A 26,627-nucleotide genomic window follows, 5' to 3' on the forward strand; every position below is an offset into this window, starting at 1 on the left:
GAGGAAGCATAAGGGTCCAGAAAATTAAGTGCAGAAAATGTGAGTGAGGCCTGAGGCCGAGGTTAAGTCCCAGCTCTGCCACCTGCACTTAGTGTGACATTGGTCAGGGCATCTCTGCCTCTCTTGACCTCAGTTTCTTTATCTGTAAGATGGGCACATCTGGAGTTGATTATTGCTAGGGATTTCCCACTCATTCAGTCACTCAGTTCTTCATTTGTTTCTTTCTCTTTTTTAATATTTATTTATTTTTGAGAGAGAGAGAGAGAGAGCGAGAGCGAGAGCGAGAGAGAGAGAGTACAAGCAAGGGAAAGACAGAGAGAGAAAGGGAGACACAGAATCCGAAGCAGGCTCCAGGCTCTGAGCTGTCAGCACAGAGCCCGACGTGGGGCTCGAACTCACAAACTGTGAGATCGTGACCTGAGCCAAAGTCAGACGCTCAAGCAACTAAGCCACCCAGGCGCCCCTTCATCTTTTTCTTTCAATCAATATTTGTTGAAAGGCTTTGGAGTTAGGGAAAACTGGATCTGAATCCCAGTTCTGATGCTTATTGGCTGTATCAGGCTTGACAGATACACCTTTTCAGGTGTGCTCAGCTGTGTCCTTCAGAGCCCCCAGCCACACTAGCCGCAATCCGGCCTCTGCTCGCCTCTCCCTGCAAGCAGTCGGGGTCCCTTGCTGCAGCCACTTGACCAGCTCAGCCTGCAGTGCCTGCAGTGGCCTGAGGACTGGGCCAGCCTCCCCAAATCCCCAGCTGTCGTCCAAGCTGATGCGACCAGACCGTCGGCAGTGGGGGCTCGGGTGCCTCCCCTTGCAGACTCAGGTACAGCTCTGGGTGGGAAACTGGCTTCCCTCATGGCTGCCCAGAGGCACAGGTGACACAACCCAGAAGTGAGAAGCAATTGGACCCAACCATGACCAACGGCAGATAGGAGATGGGATGTGTCAGTGCGTGCATGTCTTGCCTTTGGTCCCTGCAGTAGTTCACGTGGCCTCTCTGGAGATGCCCTGAGTGCTGGAACTCCCGGCTGGCTGTGTTTTCATGAGAGGCTCTGGTCAACTTCTTGTATGCTGTATGTGCTCACGCTCTTTCGTCGCCTCAGAGTCCCTTTCCTTCACTTTCGTTGGGCTGGGATTACGCTCCCAGCTAAAGCATTAGCAAGAAACTTTTGTCTCGGGCTCTGTTTTCCAGGGAACCCAGACTGAGATACCATAGCTGGGTGACCTTGAGCAATTTACTTAACCTCTCTGAGCTTCAGATCCCCGCATCTATAAAAGAGAGGGAACAATAAAGCATCTCTCACAGGATTGTTGAGACAGCCGCAGGCAAAGTGCTCGGCTCAGGAAGTGACAGCTTCCATTTGTATCCTTGCTGGGAACCAGGCGCTGGGTCATGTCATGTGAAAACAGTTATTCAACATTCAACTCCGTGGATATTTCTTGTGTGTCAACTTTGTGCTAGTCTCTGTTCCCAAGGAGCTCACGGTCTAGAAAGGCAGGGATGTGATTGGGCAATTATACTACAGTGTTATTAGCGCTTTAGTGGTGGGTAGAAAACTGGGGGGCTGCAGTATGGTAGTCAGGGATGGTAATAAGAGGTGGCTCCTTGGAGGAGGTGATATTAAAGCTAAGATCTGAAGAATATTTAGTGGTTTCTGATGATGGGCAGGTGAAGGGCCAAGTGTTCCAGACAGAGGACATAGCATGGGCACAGGCCTGGCGTTAAGGGACAACATTTCAAGGAATATACTGGCTCCCACCTTCAAGAAGCAGGCAAACTACAAGGGAAACAAAATGGTTAAGTGTGAACCAATGAAAATGCATGAATATGGTCTTTGCCAAGGAATATGTGAGTCCTAGAACTATATGGTTCAATATGGTAGCCAGAGCCACATGTGGCTATTTAGATTAAAATTAAAATTAAATAAAATTTAAAATTCAGTTCCTCAGTCGCACTGGCCACATTTTGAGTGCTCATCACTGCAGAAAGTTCCATTGGACAGAACCGCCAGAAAGTCTGAGAACAGAGCTGCCACATCAGGGCAGACTTCCCGGAGGAGGGGACAGAGGAGGAGTACCGGGAGAGTCGCTGGGTGGCACTGTCCTCTATCCCCAGGAACAGAAAAGCCAGGGGTAAAGCCAGCTAGGAGTTGGCTCTGGAAACAGTGCACAACCTGACACCTCTTTGGTCAGGGTATAATCTCTGGGTCTGTGCTGGCTGGCAGCCTCTCACCTGGATTGGAGGACCCAGGAATGCAGGGGGAATCAGCAGAGGAGGGGCTCAACCAGGAAGTCCTCCCGCTCTCAAGGCCAGGAGCATTCTGGGAGTTGTAGTTTGGCATCTCTGGGATGCCCTCAAAGCTTGATGGAGGCAGAAGCGCTGGTGCTGGACCTGGGCTGGGCATCTCTCGGGGGAAAGAGCTGGTCAGGCTGGGAATGGATACCCCCGGGGTTGGGGGTTCCTGCAGGTGCTGGCAGGAGGAGGACTGTGTTCTCCCCGCTGGTGCTTACATTGTGGGATAGAGAGGTGATGCCAAGATGGAGCACTAAGCTGGCTGGGAGCCAAGAGACATTCAGTTTAATTTTTTTTAAATGTTTATTTATTTTTGACAGAGAGAGGGAGAGAGAGCACGAGAGAGCATGAGTGGGGGAGGGGCAGAGAGCGAGGGAGACACAGAATCCCAAGCAGGCTCCAGGCTCCGAGCTGTCAACACAGAGCCCGACGCGGGGCTCGAACTCACGAGCTGTGACATCATGACCTGAGCCCAAGTCGGATGCCCACCTGACTGAGCCACCCAGGCGCCCCTGAGAGACATTCAGCTTAAACAGAACCCTCAGTCCACACATTCTGGTTAATCAAGATTTGCCCAGGAGAGACAGGAAGTTCCTATAAGGTTGGAGAGGAGAGGTGGCATATGATATGCTATCAGCTGTTGGTCATTTGTGCGTTTAACCCAGTATTTACTGTGCTCAACATTTATTGAGTGCTTACTGTGTGCCAAGCCCTGCTCTAGGCACTGGGAATCAGGAGTGAACAAGAGACAAAAGTCTGTGCCTCCAGGAGGTTTCCAGAAGGGAGCAGACAATAAACAATGAATTGCCTTTGCTTCTAGAACATACACCTGTCCTGTAAAAGCCCTGGATTAAACGTGCATTTTGACAGATTTTAACTTTCAATTCAACCATCCTCCCGTCTCCTACCCCCAGGGGTGGCAGTCATATTTAAAAACCACTGACTTGGAGCCTACCGATGATGGTGTTCAAGACATCCAGATGATAGAGGAGAGTGTCTTAAGGTATTAGATCCTATGGGGCCTCTACCTCAGCATTTTGAGTCAATTAGAGAGTGTTAGGCTGCTCCTTGGTAAAATGGGGGGGGGGGGGAGGGTGGTCCTAACCTCAAAAGGACTGTTGTGCAAATGGAAAGAGTTAACAGATACGGTGTGTGTCTCCTGCAACAGAGATGTATTTCCTTACACACACACACATATCAAGATGAGGCAAGTGAGCCTCCCGTCAGTTCTCCCAAAGCCACGCAGTGTGTGATGTCCTTTTTCTCTCTCCTCACCTTTATCGAGGTCTAACTCCTCTTCAATAAATGCACATGATTTTAGACCCTCCAGTTATTCATGCCCGGTGCATTTCCTTAGGAGACCTTGTCACCAATGCAGTTCAATTTACTTGTGCAGTGTCCCACAAGAGCCTGGAGCTTGCCAGCTGCTTAGCCACTGGGTGCCCAGCACCTAGCACGCTGTAGGTGCTTAATAAAGATGTATGGAATGGAAGATAGCGACACAGGCGTTTTCTTGTTTAGGGGCGGCTTCCTACGACTCTCTCAAGTTGTCCAAAAGTCTTCACGGGTCTGGCTTCCCACTGCAACACAATGGCAGCGGCCGTCGCACGCAGTAGGCACCCCCACCCCCCTAATGTGCTGAACAGCTTCCCACACGCCCGAAAAAGGGGTGCAGTTCCCCTGCCCGCCGCGAGGGGGCGCTGGCGCCTCGCGCAGATCCTTCTTGCTCTGGGGCTGGCGCCAGCCGCCGGGATGATTCAAAGGGCGAGCCTTTACCCAGCGCCTCCAGAGTTCCCGGGCTGCCTTAGGCTCTCGGGAGGGCAGGCCCGCGGCGAGCCGGTACCCGTTGCGGGGGATCCCGGCCGGGATCTGGGGGTCGTCCCGGGAACGCGGGCCGGGACCCCGAGCACGTTCCAAGCTGCGCGCCGCGGGGTCGCACAGGCAGGCGCGGAGCGCTTCCGGGAGGAGTGTTGCTGCTGCACTCGCGACCTCTGACCCTAGCCTAGGGGCCTGCAGGCGCTCGCGGGTCTGGCCGGCCGCGCTCCGCCCCAGGCCCCTCCGCGCAGGCGCTGCCAGCCTCGGTTCCCATGGCGACGGGGGCGCTTCCCCGCGCGAGGCCCCGCCCCCAGCAGGCTAGGCTGCGCGGGGCCGCGGCGGCGCGGGCAGGTGCCGCGGGCTGCGGGCAGGTGGCGGCACGGCGCGGGCAGGCGGCGGCGGCTGCAGGGTAGGTTGTGCGGCGGCCGCCGGCGGTGGGGGCGGGCTGTCTGCCCCCAGTCCCCCGCCCGCGGAGGGGCTGGGGAGGCGGCGGTGGGCGATGGCCGCCAAGTTTCTGCTCGGCTGAGGCCCCGGGAGAAAAGTTGGCAAAGTTGGCCCGGGAAGAGGTGGGGACCCGGTGGATCTCCCCTGGCTCCGGGTCTGCGTGGAGGGAGGATCCCGATTTGGGAGCGGGGGGATCTGTCTCCCGAGACTTGGGAGTGGATCCCGCGGGAAGATCCCGCACTGGGCAGCCAATGGATCCCGCGCCACCAGGCTGAAGACTTGGGAGTCGATCCCAGGAGTGGATCGGGCACCGGCGGCCTGGGGTCCCTCCCATTCGATCTCCAGCCTGAGGATGGCGGGGGTCAGTGATTGGAGACTGGGAGCTAGTTGATCCCTCTCCCTCTCCCTCTCCACGCTTGTCCGAGCCGTGGCAGTGGATCCTGAGAGGAAATCTTGTAGCCGGGACCTGGGGGATCGCCGGAGATCCGGGGCACCCAGTCTGGAGCGGCTAGGATCTGGACGTCCGTGCGGGTTGGAGGCCCGGAGGTGGGCACTGGGGAACGGGGGTGTCCGCGAGGCCGAGCCCGGGGCGAGAGGAGTCTGCGGGCAGCGGGGGCGTTGAAGACAGCCGTGCGCGGGGCCCCTCGGGCGCCGGGGCTCCGGACGCACCCTCCCCGCGGGGCCTGCGCTCCCATCCGCGCGCCTTCCCAGGGCTGAGGCGCCCTGATGGGATTAAGGCTCAGCCCCCCTGCTCCTAGGCTGGCTCGGAAGGCCCTCATCTTGCAGGTGGCGCCGCCCGGAGCCACAGGCGGGGCTCTTGGGAAGGGAAGTAGCCCGTTGACCCCCACCCGAGCCCGACCTCTCCACACCCTTCTGGCACACACTCGCTTCGGAGCCGGGGCGCCGCGCCCTGAAACCCGCTCGCGTCCTGTAGCGGGGTGCGTGACCTCAGCGCTCCGCCTAGGTGGCCTGGGCTTCCTGCCGGCCGGCACTGAACTTTCTCTACCCAGGAGCAGCCATTACCTTTTGGAAGGGAAAGGGCTGTACCTGTTGCACAAAGGAAGAGCGTTTTCTTTGCAGCTTCTTTGTGACCTTGGGAAAAACACTTAACCTCTCTGAGCCCCGTCTCCCCTTGGAGCAAAATGGGGTAGGATTGGGAGGGAGATCAAAGTCTTCTGAGTGGCTGGCGGGATTAATAGGTGTGATCGGTATGAAACAGGGACTCTGTAATTAATAAGTGGGCTCTTATTCTGTGGCCATTTCTTTCCCCTGCCCCATCCCCTGTACTTCCCATACAGTATCCCAGGGGAAGCTCCAGAAAGGCAGCTTGCTGTCTTTTTAAACTGCAGGGTTAGAGAGATGGTTAACTTGGTCTTTGCTCCAAAGGGGTTTATTGCCCCTCTGATCCCCCTCGCAGAGAGAGAAGCTCTGGAGTTTGGCTAATCAGTAACCAGGGCATTTGGACGAGGCTTCTCCCTTAGCTCAGCTTTCCCCTTTCCCAATCCATGGAGGCTCCTGGACAAACACACATTCACCTCTAGACACTGGCTTCTCATCCCTGGGACGGTTCCCAAGGGAGTTGTGTAGACACCAGTGCCCTCTTGGTGGTTCTAAGGGGAATCCTTTTTAAAGGATTTGCGTGCTTGACGAGGGTGCAGTTACCCAAGAGAAGTGCCAGGTTCCTGTGCTGGACACATGAGGCCGCTGATTCAGTCAACCAGTGTGTGTATTTGAGTACCTACTATGTGGCAGACACAGGGCAAATTAGGATCTGCCCTCCTGGCATTACATTCTAGCTGTGGCCCTGAGGCAGCCGTGCTGATTCTTGATGTTGGGGTTGCAACCACACCCCAGATTCTGAAGGTGGAGGACCCCCACCTTGGAGGTACCGGGGGCTTTTACTCAAGGCTGACCTTGGCAGGAAAATGGAACAGGCCCCTGTCTGATCCTGAACATATATTCCCTCGCACCATCTCCAGAATACATCTCTTGACCAATTCAGAAAAAGAACCCCAGAGGAGTATTTTAAATATACTTCATTCATTCATTCATTCATTCATTCGCGTGTGCATGCATACATGCAATAAATATTTCAAGACATTGTGTCAAAGAGGAGGCTAGCAGTCATAACCTTGAGGGGTAAAGCCTGGTGAAAAGAGGCAGTTGTCTAGAGGGGAGAGCTCTGAGAATAAGCAGAGGGGGTGATGCCTGCCTTCTGGCATGCAGCGGAATGGGGGTCAGGGGGGTGAGTTTCTTGGAGAACTTGCCAGCAGGACGAGGATGGCCAGAAAAAGGGAACAGAACGGCCTGAAAACACAGAAGAAGCATGGGGTGTTGGCAGCAGATGCTGGCCGAGGCCAGGTTCACCATTCCCAGGGGTTTGGACTTTATTCCAGGGCTGCGGGGTGCTGTGGATGTTTCTCTGTAGGAGGGGCATGGAGTCAGATGTGTGTTTTGGGAAGCTTGCTCTGCTTTTCTGAGGAGGCTGAGAGACCAGTGAGAGTGCTAGAAAAATCCAGATGAGAGGTGGTCGTTGTCTGAACTTGCATAGAGACATTGGTCAGGATTCTATTTAGGGAGCCACTCGGTTGCAGACCCCTTCCTGGAGGCGTAGCAGCTGGGTAGGCTTTCTGAGTGCCCCTTGTCTGCCTGCCCAGGGATGGACATAAACATCCAGGTCCTTGGGACTTCACATTGAACTCACCACCTTCCTGTGTGAGGGAACGGGGCTCGTTATTCCCATTTCATAGAGCGGGAATCAATAGTGTGGCAAGGTCTTTGCCAGTCACTGTGGCAGAGTAGGGATTTGAACTTGCTTCCAAATTGCAACTTGTGGATGTTCGGAGTCTGTGAGGTTGAGTACAGAAGCCTCAGGGTGGTGAGGTTGAGTCAGGGTGCAGCAGGGGTAAACCCAGGGAGGCTTCCAGGAGGAGACAGGGTTAGAAAGGAGGGAGGGGGGGTTGCCTGGGTGGCTCAGTCGGTTGAGCGTCCGACTTCGGCTCAGGTCATGATCTCGCGGTCCGTGGGTTCAAGCCCTGCGTCGGGCTCTGTGCTGACAGCTCAGAGCCTGGAGCCTGTTTCAGATTCTGTGTCTCCCTCTTTCTCTGACCCTCCCCTGTTCATGCTCTCTCGCTGTCTCAAAAATAAATAAATAAATAAATGTTAAAAAAAAAAATTAAAAAAAAAAAAAAGAAAAAGAAAGGAGGGAGAAGGGAGGATTACTGGGGGCAAACCCTGGTCGGGCCTTTCCCGGCTGTGGTCTGGGACATCGTTCTTGTTTCGAGACCCAACTTCCTCATCTGTAAAATGGGCTCATGATAAGCTACTCCCCTCACTCCAAAGGGTTGTTCTGTGAGTTCAACGAGGCAGTACATGGAAGTGCCAGGCACAGTGTCTGCACCAGTCCGTGCTCACTAAGTCATGGGTATGATTATTATCTTTATAGCTTGTCATCGGGATGTGTTTCAGGCAGGCAGCGCCTCTCCCAACCTGGTGGGGGGGGGGGGGAGGTTGGGGGCTGGGCAGCCACAGGTGACACTTGAGCTGAGTCTTGAAGGATGAGTAGGAGGCAAAGAGAGGACATTCCAAGCAGGAGGAGCAACAGGCAAAGGCATAGCTTAAGCGGAGAATTGCATGCTAATTGCTATGCCCAGAACACAGGGTGTGCTGAATGAATGAATGAAAGACCATCGGCAACAAAAAATTCTCTTTACACCCCCGGCCACTCCCTAAGTATTCAAGCAGGAAGGCTTTGCCAGCTTTGGGATATAAAAGAGGGCAGGAAGATCGCTGTCTAGGAGTTCAATATTCCTTGCCCCACTCACCTATCCATATAGAAATGTGACCCCAGACAAGCCACTTCCCTCTTAAAACCTCAGTTGTTCCTCTGTGAAATGGGATGATTGGAGAGAATGTAAGTAAAGCACAGAACACATCAGAATACTTGCTGTTCACTGAACCCTTCCTGTGTGCCAGGCTCTGGGCTAAACTCTTTGTTCTTTTATTTTTCACGACAAACCTGGGCGATGCCTGTTTTGGGGACCCTTGATTTTGCAGTTTTTGAAAGTGAGCCTTGGGGGAGTCCTATCCACTCCCGCTACTCAAACTCTTTTATTTATTTATTTACCAAAAATATTTTAATGTTTGTTTACTTTTGGGAGAGAGAGTGAGAGTGCGCGCGTGCAGGCTCATGCAAGTGGGGGAGGGGCAGAGAGAGGGAGACAGAATCCAAAGCAGGATCCAGGCTCTCAGCTGTCAGCACAGAGACTGACGTGGGGCTGGAACTCATGAACCGCAAGATCAAGACCTGAGCCGCAGTCGGATGCTTAACCGACTGAGTCACCCAGGTGCCCCTCGAGCTCTTATCATTTAAAAGGATGCTGATACACTGTTTCAATTGAGGGACACACACACACACACACACACACGCACGCATGCACACGCACGCACATTTTTTTCCTTTGTGTGATGAATATTTTATTGAGCATTGTATGTGGCAGTTCAAAAGAACTTCTGCCCTCAGGAATCCACTCCTCAGGAATCTGGTCGATCACATGGGAGGAAAAGTGGCAGAGAGGCAAAGGGAGACAGGTATGCAGATGATTATGGATTGACTTCTACAGGGTAGTTATCACTGCTCCCTTTGTAAATTGCTCAGTTAATGGACCTTTGAAATGTACTGTAGCCTTGTCTCTATTATAAATATGTCCTCAAAGCGTGATCTTTGGATTTTTGCATCACTGAGTCAGAAGTGATACACACACGTACATTTGCTGCATATGTACATTTTTTTGTATTGTGAAAATAACATGTAACACACCAGAGACTTCAAAGATGGCCAAATGCTACTGTTTTAAGAGGCAAGAGAGTCCCCCCTGCCAGCCTTTATCACCCTCTGCTGATTATCTTGAGTTACTTTTATGTTCACTGTGGAGCCACATGGAAGGAATTGAATCTGAGTTCTGCCACGTATCGGCTGGGTGACCCTGGGCAGGTGACTTAACCTTTCTGAGCCCCAATGTCCTCGGTAGTAACCAGGGGTAAATTGTGGGTGGTGAGGGTTGCTGTGTTGATTGCTACTCTTCCTTTTCTTGTTACTTGTTGTGGTAGAGGGGTGTTGCCCCCTCCCCCTAGACTTTATGCTCCAAAAAGGCAGGAACCCTGTCTTTGCTTGTTTCTTCAGCCCACAGTTGTGGAACAAAACAAATGAATCAATATGTGTAGACATATTCTTTTAACAATAGCAATTATAAAACAGAATTTCATCCATTAATCAGAAATAGATTTGGATATGTTCCCATTTCAGAATGTTTGGACTTACCCTACTCTTAAAAAGCTGAACAACACCCCCAAAGCCTGAAGGTGCTATTAGTTGTTGAACAGATCCCCTGTGGATGGGCATTGAGTTGTTTGGGTTCTTGCTGTGGCACACAGTGGTATAATCAACATCCCTGTTCCTGTGTCTTTGCACACTTTTTGCATTCCATTGCATTGCAGTCTTGCAGGACAGATTCCAGGATGTGGAACTGATGGAATAAAGGGTGTTTGGGATGTTGATTTGGCCTGCCCAGTTTTCCTCCTGAGCTGTTGATCTTTTCACATTCCTCCTAAGGCTGTGGGAGAGAGAACCTGTTGGCATATGTCGGAGGGAGGGAACAGTGGATGACTCTGATTGGTGGCCATGGGAATAACATCTGGCGTGACAGTAGGGAAGGTGATAGTCCCTGCAGGCAGCATACTTTGCAGCCCTTGGGTTTTCATCCAACCTGCGGGGCACCGTGTCCTGGAAGATATGTGCCTATTATACACAAAAGTCCACCTGCTTCTCTCTAGAAACATGTGATTTTGCATTGGTCAGGTTTTCCTATGGTAATACTGTGTAACAAGCGTCTCTCCTATTGCAGTGGCCTTTAACGGCACACCGTGTGTTCCATGTTCCCGGGTCAGCGGATGGCTGAACTGAACTTGACTGGGCTTGGGCAGCCAGGCCGGACATCAGGCTTTGAGTTGGGTGCGTGTCTGCCCTATGTGTCTTCGTCTTGATGCCCAGGCTGATGGTGGCAGCCACTTTTTGGTGCTGGACAGTAGACACTCAGGAGCTCAGTGGACCCCAGTGGGCCCTCCGAAAGCCTCTGCTAGGAACCTGGGGGTGTCCCTTCTGTCCTTCTTCTGTTGGTCAAAGCAAGTCACATGGCCAAGCCCAACGTCGGGCGGAGAGACGCATACTCCCCCAGTGGAGGCTGAGAGGGAGTGAGTATATATTTTCTGAGCAGTAATAACTTGTCACAGTCAGGTTTCTGATGGGGCAGGATGGAGTCTGGGTGGAGGGTCTGTCCAGAAGCGGGCGGTGAGAACCGTGGGACATGGTTTGTGTGGGATGCATCAGAGCCTAAGGAGACCTGATTAGACTTAATAACCCAGAACAGGAAGTTCACCTCTCTGAGCCTCAGTTTGCTCATCTGGAAAGTGGGAATAATATGCCCTCTCCGGCAGAGCTGCTGTGAGGCTCACACGTGGTATTGGATAAGGAGATGTTTCGTGTCTGTGACATGAGGTGCGAACGTGGGGCATGACTGTCCCAAAGGTGAGTTTTGCTCTAGATTTGGTTTACCATTCCTCCAGCTGTGGTACTTACTGGTGAGGCCCGTGGAGTGGGGGAGCACACTGAGGCCAGGGGGAGCCTCGGAGGGGTCAGGTTCGCATTCACATCCCAGCTCTGCCCCCTGTGGGCCATGTGACCTTCGGCCAGTCTCATTACCTCTCCGAGCCTCAGTCTTCCAGTCTGTCAAGTGGATGTGGGGTCTGTGCTTGTGACCGTTGGGATGAAGTAGAGGAGAAGCACCTGGTGCCTGTGAGCATGGAGCTGAGGTGGTCCTGCCAGGGGTGGAATGAGGAATTCTGCAGAATTGGCTCTTCCCAATACCCCTTGGGACTATCGCAGGGGATCTGCATTCAGACTGCCTGGGTTCAAATCCCAGCGCCACCACTCTGCAGCTGAGCGAGCGGCTTCGGGCCAGGCAGTTGGCCCCTTTAGGTCTTAGTTTCCTCATGTGTGAAATGGGCATGACACGAGCTCCTGCCTCATTAAAGGGGCTGATACACAGCGCGCGCCATGAATGTACAGGCATCAGCTGTTACCGTCAGTATTATCTCGTATTATTGTTAGTCTGCAAAGGCCCAGGAAGGTTGCTTCTGGTCCTGGGGACCCCCAGGGCCTTGGGGGAAGGGAGTGAGGAGAGAGATACTTTTAGGACCTCTGCTTCTGAGCAGGTGCCCTGGCCCTTCTGCTGCAGCCAAAGGAGGGCTGTGAATGGGTCCCTGTTCACATGACTTTCTTTCCCCAGGGCAGGCATTATTTGCTGGGAAGGGGCAAGGTGCCTTGCCAACCATGCTGTGCTCCCAAACCTGGGGCAGCCGCAGTCCGGCCAGGAAAGAGGCCTGGAAACTCTTCGTTTAAGGGATATCCACACTGCTGGCGGTGGAGGCACTCTGCAGGCTTCAGGAGCCCATGGCTATGAGTATTCGTGGAGGCCACCCAAGCTAGGTGCAGGGTGACAGGTTACTCACTCACTCTTTCAGTCATTCACGCGATAAACATTGGTCCTGTGTGGATCGTGTGCAGGGTCCTGGCTGTGGGGAAACTAGGAGTCTGCTGGGTGTCAGGGGTTGGGTTTCTGCAGAAAACTGGGTGGGGGAGGTAGAGATTCTGGGGTGCCCCACACATGGGATTCTTGTGTGGCCCCGGGCAGCTCACTTCACCTCTCTGAGCGTTTCCTCATCTATGAGGTGAGTCTCAGACAGACCAGGATGTCACCGGAGGTGGGAAAGGACAGCTTTTGACCTGTGTGAGCCAGGTGGCTTCTGCCCGGGCCTCTGTGCCTTCAGAAATTTGGGGTTGATGACTGAGGCTGCCTTTCCTCTCTACTTGCTGAGACTTGGCCTTTGGGCACACTGATGCTAGTTGTAGTAAAATAAAACCAGTAAGTAGAGAGCATTCATTCCCCCCTAGGCACCGTGCTCATCAGTGTTTCATTTCATTCTCATGCCCCCATTTTACAGGAGAGACAACTGAGGCTCAGAGAGGGAGTCGCGTGCCCAAGGGTCACTACTGGGAAGGGAGGATGCAGCTCTTGTGTCCTGACCCCCACCCGCTGCTGCCCACCTGGCGATACAGCAGGACAGAGCGGGACAGTTTGAGAATTCTGTCGCCTCTCCATCATGTCATTGCTGCGTGACTTTGGGCAAATGACTTGGCCTGTCTGAGCCTCATCTGCAGGAAGAAGATGCTAAGATTTTCCATGCGGGGGTCCTTGTGGGATTGGGTAAGATGACTGTATACGCAGCCTCCTGCATATAGTAGGCACTTGAAACACAGGAGCCCTTCCCCATACAAGATCAGCTTGGGGTTTTTAAAACAAAGGTGTGTGAGTTGCAAAGCCCAGGAATTGCTTTATAAATCACAACGTAAGTCTCTCTTGCTTGGAGTAGCAGCAGAAATAGCGATGGTAGCAATAATGGTAACAACAGCTTGGATGGACTCTTTGTATTCCAGGACACATGGGACATGTGGGTTTGTACATCACTTTATCTGATCCTTTCCTGTATCCTCTCTTCAGCCTATGGAGAAAGGTGCTGGTGTTGGTCCCATTTTACAGATGAGGAAACTGAGAGGTGAAGCGCCTTGCCCACAGCTACCAGCTAGTGGCAGGCAGGGAGCACTGGAGCCCCTTTGCGCGTGAATGTCATTGGCGGTGTCCCTCCCCCCCCCCACCCCCCACCCCCCTACCACTGGGGACCCAGCTGTATTTTCAAAGGCTCCAGGTCAGGCTGCAGCACCCAGCCGACTCTGTTTATATTTATTTTCTTTGTGTGTTGCGGCCTCAGTGACAAAAGGCCTTTCTGGAGCTGGCCTGTTTACCTGTGGGGTGGTGCGACACTCGCTGCTGGGGGAAGGAAACCCGGGGGGTGCGGGGCCTCCCAGCAGAAGGGGACGCCAGCGGGCATGTTGGGTACACCGAGGTCACCGTGTGAACTCGCACCTGCTGACCTGCCCGGACGTGAAGCCTGGGTCTTGGTAGGCACTGTGCCCGTTGAGCCCTGCCCTGTGCCCGGGGCCGGGCCGGGGCGTGACTGGTCGGGGAACTCCCAGGGCCCTTTGGCCTGGAAAGCTGCCCAAGATCATTTTAGGCCCCAGCCCTGGAACTCTTGTCTTTGTTTCTGGAACTGATTGCCTGCATGCTGGGGACTGTGCTTGGCACGTGAGGGCATCCTAGGTCATGGGAGAGAACACAGAGTGTAGGAGCATGGGTTCTGGGCTGGACATTGGGACTCGGTGTTCCGGGACCAGCTTCTCTGCTGTGTGTCCTCGAGGAGGCCCCTGTCCCTCTCTGGGCCTCTTTCACCAGGAGAGGGGGACCTGGGTGGGTAGCTCCCAGAGCCCCTTGCTCACTCAGCGTAAGGTAAAAGTGGCAGAGTCTGGATTTGACTTCAGGCCTGCCTCCTGCAAACCCAAACTCCCCCTAATAACACTCAAGACAGCCAGTTGCCTTCTGCCCACCTCCGGCTGACCCCGTGGGAAATCACCTCTCTCCCCTTGGAATGTCCAGCGCCATTCTTTCCTTCTCCTGGGATGGTCGATCGTTTCCATCTTTGCCCTTTGCTAAGTGCCCACTGTGCACCCGGACCGTGCTGGGCCCTGGGTCTCAGGGCTGCCTGGGACGCGGCCCCTGCCCTCTCCAGGGAGAGAGAAGAGGAGGCAGAGGGTGGTGTGATGGTGCGTGCAGGCAGGGGCCCAAGGGGTGCTGGTCTCCTGGCCCCCCACTTCTGTCAGCTTTGAAGCCAGACTGTTTCCCGTGACGCACCCAGGAGTTGGATGCGAGAGGAAGTTTTGGGACCAGCAGATGCCACGTTCTTCTTGGAGAGGCGACAGGTGCCCGGTCGCGGTCGGCACTAACTCGGGAAAAGCAGTGATGGTGCCTCCTGGCATCGCCTTTGTCCAGATGCCTCAGTCACAGCCCCTCTGCTTTTCCTTCTTTCGGTTCATTCAAAAGGGGGTTTTGTTGGAAGTGGGGGGCAGCTTTTGAAAAGCTTCGGAGGCATTTTTGGAGTGCCCAGAAGGCCGGCTGAGCCAGCGGAACAAGTGTGAGCCCTCTGCCCCGGCTTCCGTTGGGGTCAGCCGGGCTCCCAGGGGGCTCTCCGGGTGTCCCCCAGTTCCTGTTCCGAGGCCTGAGTCATCCCCAAAGGTGGCTCTCCCGTGGACCTTAGCAGCCCCCTGAAGACACTGCCCAGGTTTGTCACCAGCCACAGGAGTGGCTTCCCTTCTCTGCCTCAGTGTCTACACCTGTGAAACGGGGATGCCGACACCTTCCTCCCAGCTTGGCCGGGAGCTCTGAACGAGGTCACTCGTGTGAACGTGGGGTGAACGTGGGGTGGAAGGCGAGTCGGTGTCCATCCTGTCGGGTGAATGGTGATGTTAGGTAAAGCCCCCACTGTGTGCATGTGTCTCTCTGGAGTGCTTCTGGTTTATGGCTGGTGGGTCCTCTGACTTATAGGGCGCTCACCTCCACACCTGGCCTGTGGTGGCTTGAGATCACTGCTTGTCAAGTGGCTCTGGTTTCATTTTCCAGATGAATAATTTTTATTCTCTTTTTGTCCTCATTACAATACATTTACACTGTATATATTTACATTATAATACGTTTTTCCATTGTTGAACGTGTATTTATTGTTAATGTTTATTTATTTATTTTTGAAGAGGGGGTGGGGAGGGACCGAGAGAGGGAAACAGAATCCCAAGCAGACTCCGGGCTGTCGGCGCGGAGCCCGATGTGGGGCTTGTACTCATGAACCATGAGATCATCACCTTAGCTGAAATCAAGAGTTGGACGCGTAACCGACTGAGCCACCCAGGCGCCCCTCACTGTTGAACATTTAAAATACAGATAAACCAAAAGGAAGGTAGAACTCATGATCCGACTTCTAAGGTAGCCGGTGGTAATAGTTTGAGGAGTGATTAAAAAAAAATTTTTTTATGTTTTATTTTATACTTGAGAGACGGAGAGAGAGAGAGCATGAGCAGGGGAGGGGCATAGAGAGGGAGACACAGAATCTCAAGCAGGCTCCAGGCTCCGAGCCGTCAGCACAGAGCCCGATGTGGGGCTCGAACCCACGAGCAGTGAGATCATGACCTGAGCCGAAGTCGGACGCCCAACCGACTGAGCCACCCAGGGGCCCCTGAGGAATGATTTTTAGATTTGTCAGACACACGATGCATATGTACATGTGATTGAAAGATGTTAGGGGCGCCTGGGTGGCGCAGTCGGTTAAGCGTCCGACTTCAGCCAGGTCACGATCCCGCGGTCCGTGAGTTCGAGCCCCGCGTCAGGCTCTGGGCTGATGGCTCGGAGCCTGGAGCCTGTTTCCGATTCTGTGTCTCCCTCTCTCTCTGCCCCTCCCCCGTTCATGCTCTGTCTCTCTCTGTCCCAAAAATAAATTAAAAAACGTTGAAAAAAAAAAATTAAAAAAAAAAAAAAAAGAAAGAAAGATGTCAGCACCGTAATCTGGGGGTTCAGAACGTTGGCTTTATCCTCAGGTGGATTGGTTCAAATCCGGGCTCTGCGATGTCCTAGCTGTGGGGCCTTAGGCAGGTCACATCCCCTCCCTGAGCCTCAGTTTCTCCTCTGTAAAGTGCGGCTGTGTGAGGATTCAGTGAGTTAATGTATGTGAGGGGATTAGAGGTGCCTGGCAGAGAGCAAATGCGTAATTTTTACTAGCTATCATTTTATACGTATGAGTATTTTTTTTCTTGTGAGCGGTGAGCGCCTTTCCGGGAAGGTTGCAGTCTACAGTTGGTGGATTCGGACATCAGGCTGGGGGGACCCTCAGGCCACCTCCTCCGGGGAGTGCCCAGCGGTGCTCAATTTCATTTCAGACGTGGGGGCTGCTCAGAACGGGGGTTGGGCCGGGTGTTTGGGCCCACACAAAGCGCCCTGGATGCTTTTCCGAGCCAGTCCTGATCTTTATCTTTATCTTTATCGCTCAGGGATGTTTCCTGTCCCCACCAGGGCCTGGGCGTTGTCCAAGTTAAAGCGGGCAGATGGTCCCAGTGGGCTGGAAGAGGCCCCTGTAAGATGAGCTCAGCGGGAACCCTTCCTCCTCCTCCTCCTCCTCCTCCTCCTCCTCCTCCTCCTCCTCTTCTGGCTGCAGCTGTGGCTTCAGGATGGGCTCAGCCACACCTGGAACAAGAGGCAGGGTCAGGTGGATACCTCTAAGAAGGTCTGAAAACTAGGGAGTCACCTGGACACCAGTGGGACCCGGAGAGCCAGAGAGCGGGTTAATGGTATTCAGAGGTGAGTTTAGGGTTGGTGATACCCATGGAGGGAAGTGATGTTGCCCCTTACTTGCTCTGTGACCAAGGGGAAGTTAGACAACTGGATCTGCCCTCAGTTGCCTGGTCTGTAAAACGGGGCTAATAGGTCTCACCTTATAAAGTTGTTGGGACACAGTGTGTAAAGGCCCCTGGCACAACCAGGCACACAGTTCGTGCTTCCTCCTCCGAATCGTCTTCATTTAGTTATGTTTATAACAAAAACGCTGACTGAGCACATCTGGTGCTGAGATCTTGCTGCGGTCATCACACTAAATCCTTGTAATTAACTGTAGTCGCGGGGCCCATGGGTGGCCCAGTCGGTTGAGCCTCCAACTTTGGCTCAGGTCAGGATCTCACGGTCCGTGGGTTCGAGCCCCGCGTCGGGCTCTGTGCTGACAGCTCGGAGCCTGGAGCCTGCTTCAGATCCTGTGTCCCCCCTCTCTCTGTGCCCCTTCCCTGCTTGTGCTCTGTCTCTCTCTCAAAAATAAATAACCATTACAAGTTTCTTTAAAGAAATAAGACATAATACATTGTAGTCGCTATTGCCAATACTACTACTGTCTTGCTGTCTGATCCCGCGTTGCTTGGGACTACGTTTAACCAGAGCTCCACACCTTTATTGTGTGAGAAAACACTCAACACCCAGTACGTGATCAATAAAAATGGTGCCATAGTGGTGACTATTATTTTTGCCGGTGCTCTCGGGAGCTGTTTGTATGAGAAGCAGACAACTCACTCCAACCCAGCGTTTGTACTTTGAAGCACCTGCCTGGGTGGGTCTTCTTCTGGGGCTGATCCTAAAGCCACCACTTGATGTCATTGTTGCCCCCCACCCCCAGTAGTGGTCCCCCCAGGCCCTGTTCCCTCACCTCCACTGCTCTGAATGGCCCTTGAATCTTGGGAGTGCCCTTCGGATTCTCCAGATTGAATATTGTACCCATAAAATGCACATCCCAAATCTCTCCCAAATTTGGAAGACTGTCATCTGGCGGTTGTTGTAGGATGTGGTACTGAATTTGCACCCAGAAACTGTATTTTGGAGGGGTGTACCACGGAGGAAGGAGGCTGGCTTGTAGACGGTGTTGGGAGGTCACCTGGCCTTGTGCGCTCCTGGCTTGGGCCATGGCCTGGGTGTCTCCTTGACCAGGCTGTCATCTTCACGTGCCACTGTTTCCAGAGAGGTTTCTTTGACAAGCTTCTAGGGGGAGAACGATCCTGGGGAATTTCGGCTTCTGGGGTGTCTAGTGTGAGGGGGTAGAGGAAGGGTAGGCGGCTGAACCAGGCCGGGATCCCAGCTGGTCCCTGGGTTTCCCTTCTGCTGAAAGCCAAGGTGATGCTAGAGAGAGGTGCTAAGCTCTAAGTGTAACTCTGTGGGTGGAACTTATTACAAAAACAATATAGAATTTATTGTAGAGAGTGGTTCTTATTACAAAAAACAATACAGATTTGTGGTAGGACACAAGCAAAACATACGTGCGCAAAACACTCTACAAAAATCAGTCAAAATGTTAACCACCTAGACAGAGACTCCAGTGCTTCTAACTTAAATGGTAAGATTAATGTTTATTGAGCACTTGCTACGTGCTTTACGTGCTCTATCTCATTTCACCCATTCAGAAAACCATATTCATGAGGGATTTGGACTCAGGACGCTGTACTCGTGAACACATGGTCAGAACCACGCAAAGGATCTTGCCATCCATTGATTCTTCCACCTACCCTCCATCTGCTTTTCCAACCCTTCTTCTATCCATCTTTATATCTACCCATCCATGTTATTCTGTCCACCCACCCAGGTACCCACCCCCCCATTAATTTACCCATCCAATCTGCTATCAGTGCATACATAGAGCATCCAGATATCCACCCTTTCCATCCATATATCCACCCATCCCTGTATCTACCCATTCATCCTTTCTTCCACCCATCCATCCAATCATCCATCTATCCATCCATCCACCCACCCATTAATTTATCCACCCATCCATCAGTGCATATGTTGTGTATTCATTTATCCACCCATGTACGCATTCTCCCTTTCTTCTGCCCATCCATCCATCCATGCATCCATCCATCCATCCATCCATCCCATGCAATTATCGAGCACCCGTTTGCTTTAGACACCCCTTTACTGAAGACACAACAGGATTCCGTGCCTTTATGGGCCAGACATTCTAGTGGGGAGAAGGAGGTACATGGGCTCATTAAAAGGCAGTTTTAGTTAGTGGTTAAGAGCAATAGTGAAAATAGAAGGTGATGAGAAAACCAGTATCTGGTTTAGATAGGAATAAGGGAATGGTTCTTTGAGGAGATTTACTCTGAGCTGAGACCTAAAGGTGACAAAGGGGCTATCTGAAGAGCCTAGAGGAAAGTGTTCTGGGCAGAGGGGCTGACAGGTGCAAAGGCCCTGAGGCAGGAGCAAGCTGGAAGTGCTGGAAGAACCAAAGGAGTAGAGGAAGCAAGCGGGGAGGTTCAGTGCAGGGCGATGTGGGGTTTGTGGTAAGTGTGGAAGCCCATCATGGTGGGATGTGGGTTTGGGTTTTAAAGAGATTCTTCAGGCTGCAGAGCAGAGGACTGACTTGGGGTTGAGGCAGAGTGGAAGCCTGGAGGACAGTGAGGAGCCTGCAGTCTTGCTGGTGGGAGAGGATGGTGGCAGGGGAGTAGAGGGCAGCCCTCCCCGACCCTCCCCTGTCCACTCTTGCCCCTCTCAGCACATAACCCAACTTGCAGTCTGAGGATTCTGTGTGCATTTCTCTAGTGTCTGTCTCCTCTCTGGGCCTATGGCCCTCTGGAGGGCAGGAACTTTGTCTCGTTCACCGTCATGTTCCCAGGACGCTCCCTGGCATACAGGAGGTGCGCTCAATAAATATTTGTCCAGTGAGTGACCGGCGTGTCTCAAAGAAAATCTGGGTGAAAATAACAATGAGTAGAGTGAATGATCGTGATGCCCAGATAATAATGGCAGCGAGCCTGTGTTGAATGCGCCATGCTGGGCTCCTGCCTGCCCCCTTGCTGGGCTGTACTGTGGGGAATTTTGGCAGCTCCGGGAGGCCCTGTCACCTGGCGGGCCCTCAGCAAATCCCTGACTGCTTCACTTTCGGGAAAAGACTTAACCAGCCTGGGTGGGGCAGGCTTGGGCGAGGCCTCTCGACTGGGTAGGAAGTAGGACTTGTGTGCCTTGAAGAGGGAGGTTCAGACTGTGAGCTCTGCTTTTCCCAGCCTGTGACCTTGGGCAGGCCCCACACCCTCCGTGAGCCTCAGTGGTGGTGACAGGTAACCATGCTGCCGTGTGTGGATCCCCTAGGAGACGCCAGACGCTGTGGTAACTCACTTCGTTCCCATGGTGGCTCCAGGAAGTAGTAATTCTAGTTGTTCCCATTTTCCAGATGAGAACACTGAGGTCCAGAGAAGCAAAGTCATTAATTAGCCCCTATGGCCACTCGGGAGGTGGCATTTGAACCCACATACAGCTGGTGCTTTGAAGCTCTAACGTTACCAATTCGGTGCTTCCCAAGTTCCAGTCACTCTTGTATCATCTCGAAAATTGTTCCTATCTGTGTACCAGCTGCACTGTCTCTCAGTCAACCCTCTTCTTGAACTTGACTCACCTTTTAAAATATCACTTTTATTGAGACATAATTCACATACGATACAATTCATCCATTTGGAGTATACAATTCAAATTACAATTAAAAATAGAAATACCTGGGGCGCCTGGGTGGTGCAGTCGGTTAAGCGTCCGACTTCAGCCCGGGTCACGATCTCGCGGTCCGTGAGTTCGAGCCCCGCGTCGGGCTCTGGGCTGACGGCTCAGAGCCTGGAGCCTGTTTCGGATTCTGTGTCTCCCTCTCTCTGCCCCTCCCCCGTTCATGCTCTGTCTCTCTCTGTCTCAAAAATAAATAAACGTTAAAAAAAAATTAAAAAAAAATAGAAATACCTTACAAACTTCCAGTTATAGAATACATAAATCATGGAGGTGAAAAGTACAGCCTAGGGAACATAGTCAATAATATTGTAATAATGGCATTTTGTGACAGGTGGCGACTATACTATGTTGATGAGCACTGAGTGATGTATAGAAGTGTCGAATCATTATGTTGTACACCTGAAGCTAAAAATACTGTGTGTTAATTATAAAAAAAAAAAAAAAAAGAAATACCGTTTGACCCAGCAATTCCACTTCTGGGTATTTATCTGAGGAAAACAAAACCCTTAACTCAAAAAGATATCTGCACCCCATGTTCATTGCAGCATTGTTTGCAATAGGTAAGGTATGAAAGCCACTTACTGAGCCATAAAAGAGAAAGCCATTTGTGACATATTTTGATCTTGACGGCATTATGCTAAGTGAAATAAGTCAAAGAAAGACAAATACCATAGGATTTCACTTCCATGTGGAATCTGAAAAAATCTTCCACTTCTAAACAAACAAAAAAACACCCAAACTAAGTGCATGGATACAGAGAACAGATTGGTAGTGGCTAGAGGCAGAGGCTTGTGGGGGGTGGGGGGCTGGGGGGCAGTTAGTCACTAAGAGGGGTCCTTGGGTGGCTCAGTCGGTTAAGCATCTGACTCTTGATTTCAGCTCAGGTCATGATCTCCTGGTTCATGGGTTTGAGCCCCACGTTGGGCTCTGTGCTGATGGTGCAGAGCCTGCTTGGGATTCTCTCTGTCTCTTCTTCTTCTGTCTCTGCCCCTGCCCTGCTCACATGCTTTGTCTCTCTCAAATAAACCTTTAAAAAGTTGCTAAGAGAATAGATCCTAAAATTTCTCATCACAAGAAAAAATTGTTTTGTAGCTATGTATGGTGATGGATGTTAACTAGAGCTCTCATGGTGATCATTTTGCAGTATATTGAATCATTATGTTGAACACCTGACTATGTTGAACACGCAATTATGATGTTATATGCCAGTTAGACTTCAGTAAAATAAAGTAAATGCAAAGAAAAATTTTTTTTACAAAGTGTACAATTCAGTGGTTTTTAGTGTATCACGGAGTTCTGCAGCCTTCACCGTGATCAATTTCAGAACAGTGTTCCAACCATAAAAAGAAATCCTGTACCTATTTTTTTAAGATTTTATTTTATTTTATTCATTAAAAATTTTTTTTTTAATGTTTGTTTATTTTTGAGAGAGAGACAGAGCACGAGCAGGGGAGAGGCAAAGAGAGAGGGAGACACAGAATCCGAAGCAGGCTCCAGCTCTGAGCTGTCAGTACAGAGCCTGATGCAGGGCTTGAACCCACGAACCGTGAGATTATGACCTGAGCTGAAGTTGGACGTCGGACGCCTGACCGACTGAGCCACCCAGGCGCCCCTTCAGATTTTATTTTTAAGTAATCTCCACGTCGAATGTGGGGCTTGAACCCACAACCCCTAGACCAAGAGTCACATAGTCCCTTGACTGAGCCACCCCAGGTACCCCAAAATTCTGTACCTATTAGCCATCATTCCCTGCTTCCCTCCAATTACCCCAGCCCTGGGTAACCACTAATCTACTTTCTGTTTCTGAGGATTCGCCTGTTTTGGATATTTCATGTAAACGGGGTCATACAATGTGTCATCTTCGTGAGTGGCTTTTTTCACACAGCGTAAGGTTTTCAGGATTCATCCTTGTCATAATGTGTACTAGGACTTCATTCCTTTTTTATGGCTGAATAATATTCCCTTGTATGGACATACCGCATTTTGACTTAAACAATTTTTTTTAATGTTTATTTATTTTTGAGAGACAGAGACAGGGCACGAACAGGGGAGGGGCAGAGAGAGAGGGAGACACAGAATGTGAAGCAGGCTCCAAGCTGTCAGCACAGAGCCCGACACGAGGCTTGAGCCCACAAACTGTGAGATCGTGACCTGAGCCGAAGTCAGATGCTTAACCGACTGAGCTACCCAGGTGCCCCTGACTCTTTTTTTTTTTTAACTTAAATAAACATTGTAAAGATGTCTGATGGGCTAGTTATAGTTGATGTAATACACGTGGAAATAGATCATAAAAGAAAGCATATTTAGTAGCGTATCATGTCCCTGCTCCAGTGTACCTGGGACCTTGCCTTCTAAACTGAGGTGAGCGGTGTGCTTGTGTCATTGTTGTATTTGGGAGTGGGTACAACGGGAAGTGGCACTTGTCCCATGAATGAGGAAAGCACATTCCGTTGGGCTCAGTTGTGCCAGCATTGACTGCTCTCGGGCTGCACACCGTCCCCGTCCACATATTGGGTCGAAACACGAGAGGACTGGTTTTGCAGGTCAAACGGCGTTGCAGTATCGCGGCTTCATATGCTACGGCCTCCGGATGACCCCACCTGGTGGGCGATGTCGATCCCATTCTCCAGATGAGAAAACTGAGGCTCAGAGAGGGAGGTGAGCCAAGAAACACAGCCGGGATGGAAAGAACTGGGACCCGTAGTCTCTGCTCATTTCATTTGGCCTCTCTGGCCTCCCTTGGCACTCGGCAGCGACATTGCTGACTCACTGGCAGAGGAGGTGCACTTTGGTTTATTTACTCAGCAGTTGGGGATGGGTTCCCCTGCACCATCCACGCTCCCCTCGCTGCCGTGTGGCACCGGTGTGCCCAGCAGCCTGTACTGGTGAGGCAGCTGGCCGGGGACTGGACAGGTTTACCAGTCTGTGGTCCTGGGGTCCTCCGGCAGCCGGGTCCTCTCTCTCCCCGCCCTGAGCCAGGGGCTTGGCCCTGCCGCAGCCGGGAATGCTGAGCCGGTGCGTCCCCCAGGGGAGGGTTGGTCCCCATTTGGCAACGCCCCATTTGTGGGGCAAGACGGCAGAATCCCCAGGGGCGGGCATTGGATCCGGGCCCTAACAAGGCTGTCTGGATTTTCGTGCCTTTCCTTTGGAAGTTTTCCTTTCTAGGGGAAGGAACAAAAGGCTTGAGGTAGATGAGTGTTTCGCTCAAGGTCACACGGCCAGCTAGGAGCCCAGCCGAACAGAGACAAGACCTCAGGATTCCTGCTTCTTAATTCATACTTCTTGCCATGTGACACCCTCCCTGCGTCCCCTTGCCATCCCCCCTCCCCCCCCACCGTTGTTGGAGAGACCTGTCCATGCTGCCCCCCTCTAGCAGGTGTGAGCTGGCTTGGGGGGCGCAGTTCGCTAAAGCTCCCGAGGTGTCTGGGCGGAGGCCGAACGCCCACCTGCTGCCCGCAAGCCTCGGGCATCCCATGGGTGATGCGGAGAGCCCATCAGGCAGGTTGAAACATGAAGATGCTCTCAACACCCGGCACCGCTGTGGGTAGGGGAATGGCTTTGGGCCCCTTCCCCATCTGTTCCCCTCATGCCAGGATCCACCCCCAGCCTGGTCCGTGGCCATCTGCCTCTGGGTGGGCCTGAGCCTTCTGGGCTGTGCAGGGAAAATGCCACTCACTGCCTTCCTGCCTGCCTTGCTCTGGGTGGACAAAGCCTTGGGGGGACCCTGCCAGTCAGAGGTGGGGTAACAGAAATGGGATGAGACCCACTGGAGTCACAGCCCAGTGAGGATGACCACCGCTCCACAGAGAGACCCGAGTTCCAAGTCACGTGTGATAGCGATGCCTCCTTCAAAGGGCCGTTGTATGGGAGCTCGTGAAGCAGGTGGGGTCTTGTAGCAGACAAGTCTGGGTTCAAGGTCTTGTCTTCACCGCTTGCTGCTTGTGTGACTCCGGGGAAGTTGAATCCTCAGCCTCAGTTTCCGTGTTCGTACAATGGGAACGATTGTAGACTCGCCTTGTGCCAGGCCGTTGTGAGGGCGAACGGACACACTGCCTGTGGAGTTGTTCTTATGCTGGCGCTGTGCATGTCTTTGGCAGCTGGTGTAAGGACTGTTATTAATGTAATGACAATAATAATGTTTCCACAGTATCAGCATCAAACATATCTGTGTGCATTTATTGGACGATCATGCAATATTGGGGGTGTGTTTCAGCGGGGCTCCTCCTGCGGGGATTTGGGATGAGACGTTTGGCCTAAGGCCAGGGACTCTGTGTCGAGGCCAGTGGCCCGAGTGAGGCTGGTTGGTGGATGGTGGGGGGTTCCACCCCAACTCAATCCCAGAGAACAGTTCCCAGGTCTGGCCTTGGAGCCTGTGGGGCAGGAACAGAAAAGGCCTGAATGTTTCAGAGATACTCTAACCCTGTGGCTCCCTGGGGGCATCCGTCGTCCGTCACCCCACCTCCGGGGTTCCGGTGGGGCCCAGGGGTCTGATGCGCTGACTGTTGGGACCAAGGGCTTGGCTTCTCATCCTTAGATTCCCAGGAGGCTGGGGCTGGAGGAGCAGGGGTCGCTGAAGCCCAGAGAGGGCAGAGAGTTGGCCTGCGTCGCCCAGCAAACCAAGGGCAGAGGGCTCTGGGCGGGGACGTCTTACTTTGCACACATTAACCTCTGTCCTCACCAAGTTTGATTTCTGCACTTCCCCGCATGCGGCACATAGTCTGTTCCTTACTCATAAGCGGCACCTGATACTAAACGAACCACAAGGCCAAAGATTGATCCCCCTGGACCCACATGGTCACGGGGGTGTTCTCCAAGACCTCAGAGCTCCAGCAGGGTACTGAGGGGAATGGTAACACTACCAACCACTGCCGTAACGTGGCTGTTAACACATGGAGCACACGCTGTGAACTGGGCCCTCTGCTGAGCACTTTACATCGATTCACTTCATCATCCCGACGGCCCCGTGAGGCAGGTATGATTTTTATACCCGTTTTACAGATGAGGCAACTGAGGCACAGACAAGCACGTTAACCCACCTAAGGCCCCCTAGCCAGCATGTGGTTGATCTGGGATGTGAACCCAGGTACCTGCATGCCAAGACCAGGTCCTGGCACCAGGTTTTTTTAAAAGAATGTATTTATTTTTTTTATTTATTTTTTTTAATGTTTTTTATTTATTTTTGGGACAGAGAGAGACAGAGCATGAACGGGGGAGGGGCAGAGAGAGAGGGAGACACAGAATCGGAAACAGGCTCCAGGCTCTGAGCCATCAGCCCAGAGCCTGACGCGGGGCTCGAACTCACGGACCGCGAGATCGTGACCTGGCTGAAGTCGGACGCTTAACCGACTGCGCCACCCAGGCGCCCCAAGAATGTATTTATTTTTTAAATTGTGGTGAGAAACATAGTGACAGGAATCTGCCATCTCCATTTTTTTGTGGCATTGAATACATTCACGTGGTCTGGCCACCATCCCACCCTGTGTCTCCAGAACTCTTCATCTTCCAAAATGGAAACGCTGTACCCTTTCAACCCTAACTCCCCATCCCCCATCCCCCGCCCCTGGCTACCGCCATTCTGCCTATGGTCTCCAGCGATCTGAGTACTTATTCTAGGTGCGTCTGAATCATATAGTATTTGGATTTTGTGGTGGACTTCTTTCACTTGGCATCTTGTCCTCAATGTTCAGCCATGTTGCGGCAGGTGTCAGACTCTGCCTGCTTTTTAAGGCCGAATGATATCCCCCCGTGGGCACTGACCACATTTCGTTCATCCATTCGTGCGTCGATAGACCCCGGAGTTGCTCCCACACTTGAGCGACTAGACGATGCTACAGTGACCATGGATATACACGTATCTCTCTGGGGCCCTGCTAGCAATTCCTTTGGGTGATACTCACATGTGGGATTGCTGGATCCTGGGACGATTCTATTTTTAATTCTTGGGGGAACCGACATACCGTCCTCCACACAGCTGCGCCGTTTTGTGTTCCCAACCAGGGGCATGC

General features: G+C 52.4%; 1 protein-coding gene across 2 annotated transcripts in view; it reads left to right on the plus strand.

Moving 5' to 3' along the window:
* The first annotated feature begins 4,400 nt into the window (after window positions 1–4,400).
* Window positions 4,401–26,627, plus strand: part of KIAA1671 (KIAA1671 ortholog) — a 203,323-nt gene continuing 181,096 nt past the window's right edge. The window contains exon 1 of one of the 2 annotated variants that reach the window (XM_058693085.1): window positions 4,401–4,514. The gene's annotated coding sequence lies outside the window, so the exon portion shown is untranslated. Of the gene's footprint in view, window positions 4,515–4,985; window positions 5,096–26,627 lie in introns of those variants that run through there. The other variant, XM_058693086.1, reaches the window with a different exon arrangement.

Source organism: Neofelis nebulosa, chromosome 11, assembly GCF_028018385.1.
Source record: "Neofelis nebulosa isolate mNeoNeb1 chromosome 11, mNeoNeb1.pri, whole genome shotgun sequence".
Taxonomy (NCBI): domain Eukaryota; kingdom Metazoa; phylum Chordata; class Mammalia; order Carnivora; family Felidae; genus Neofelis; species Neofelis nebulosa.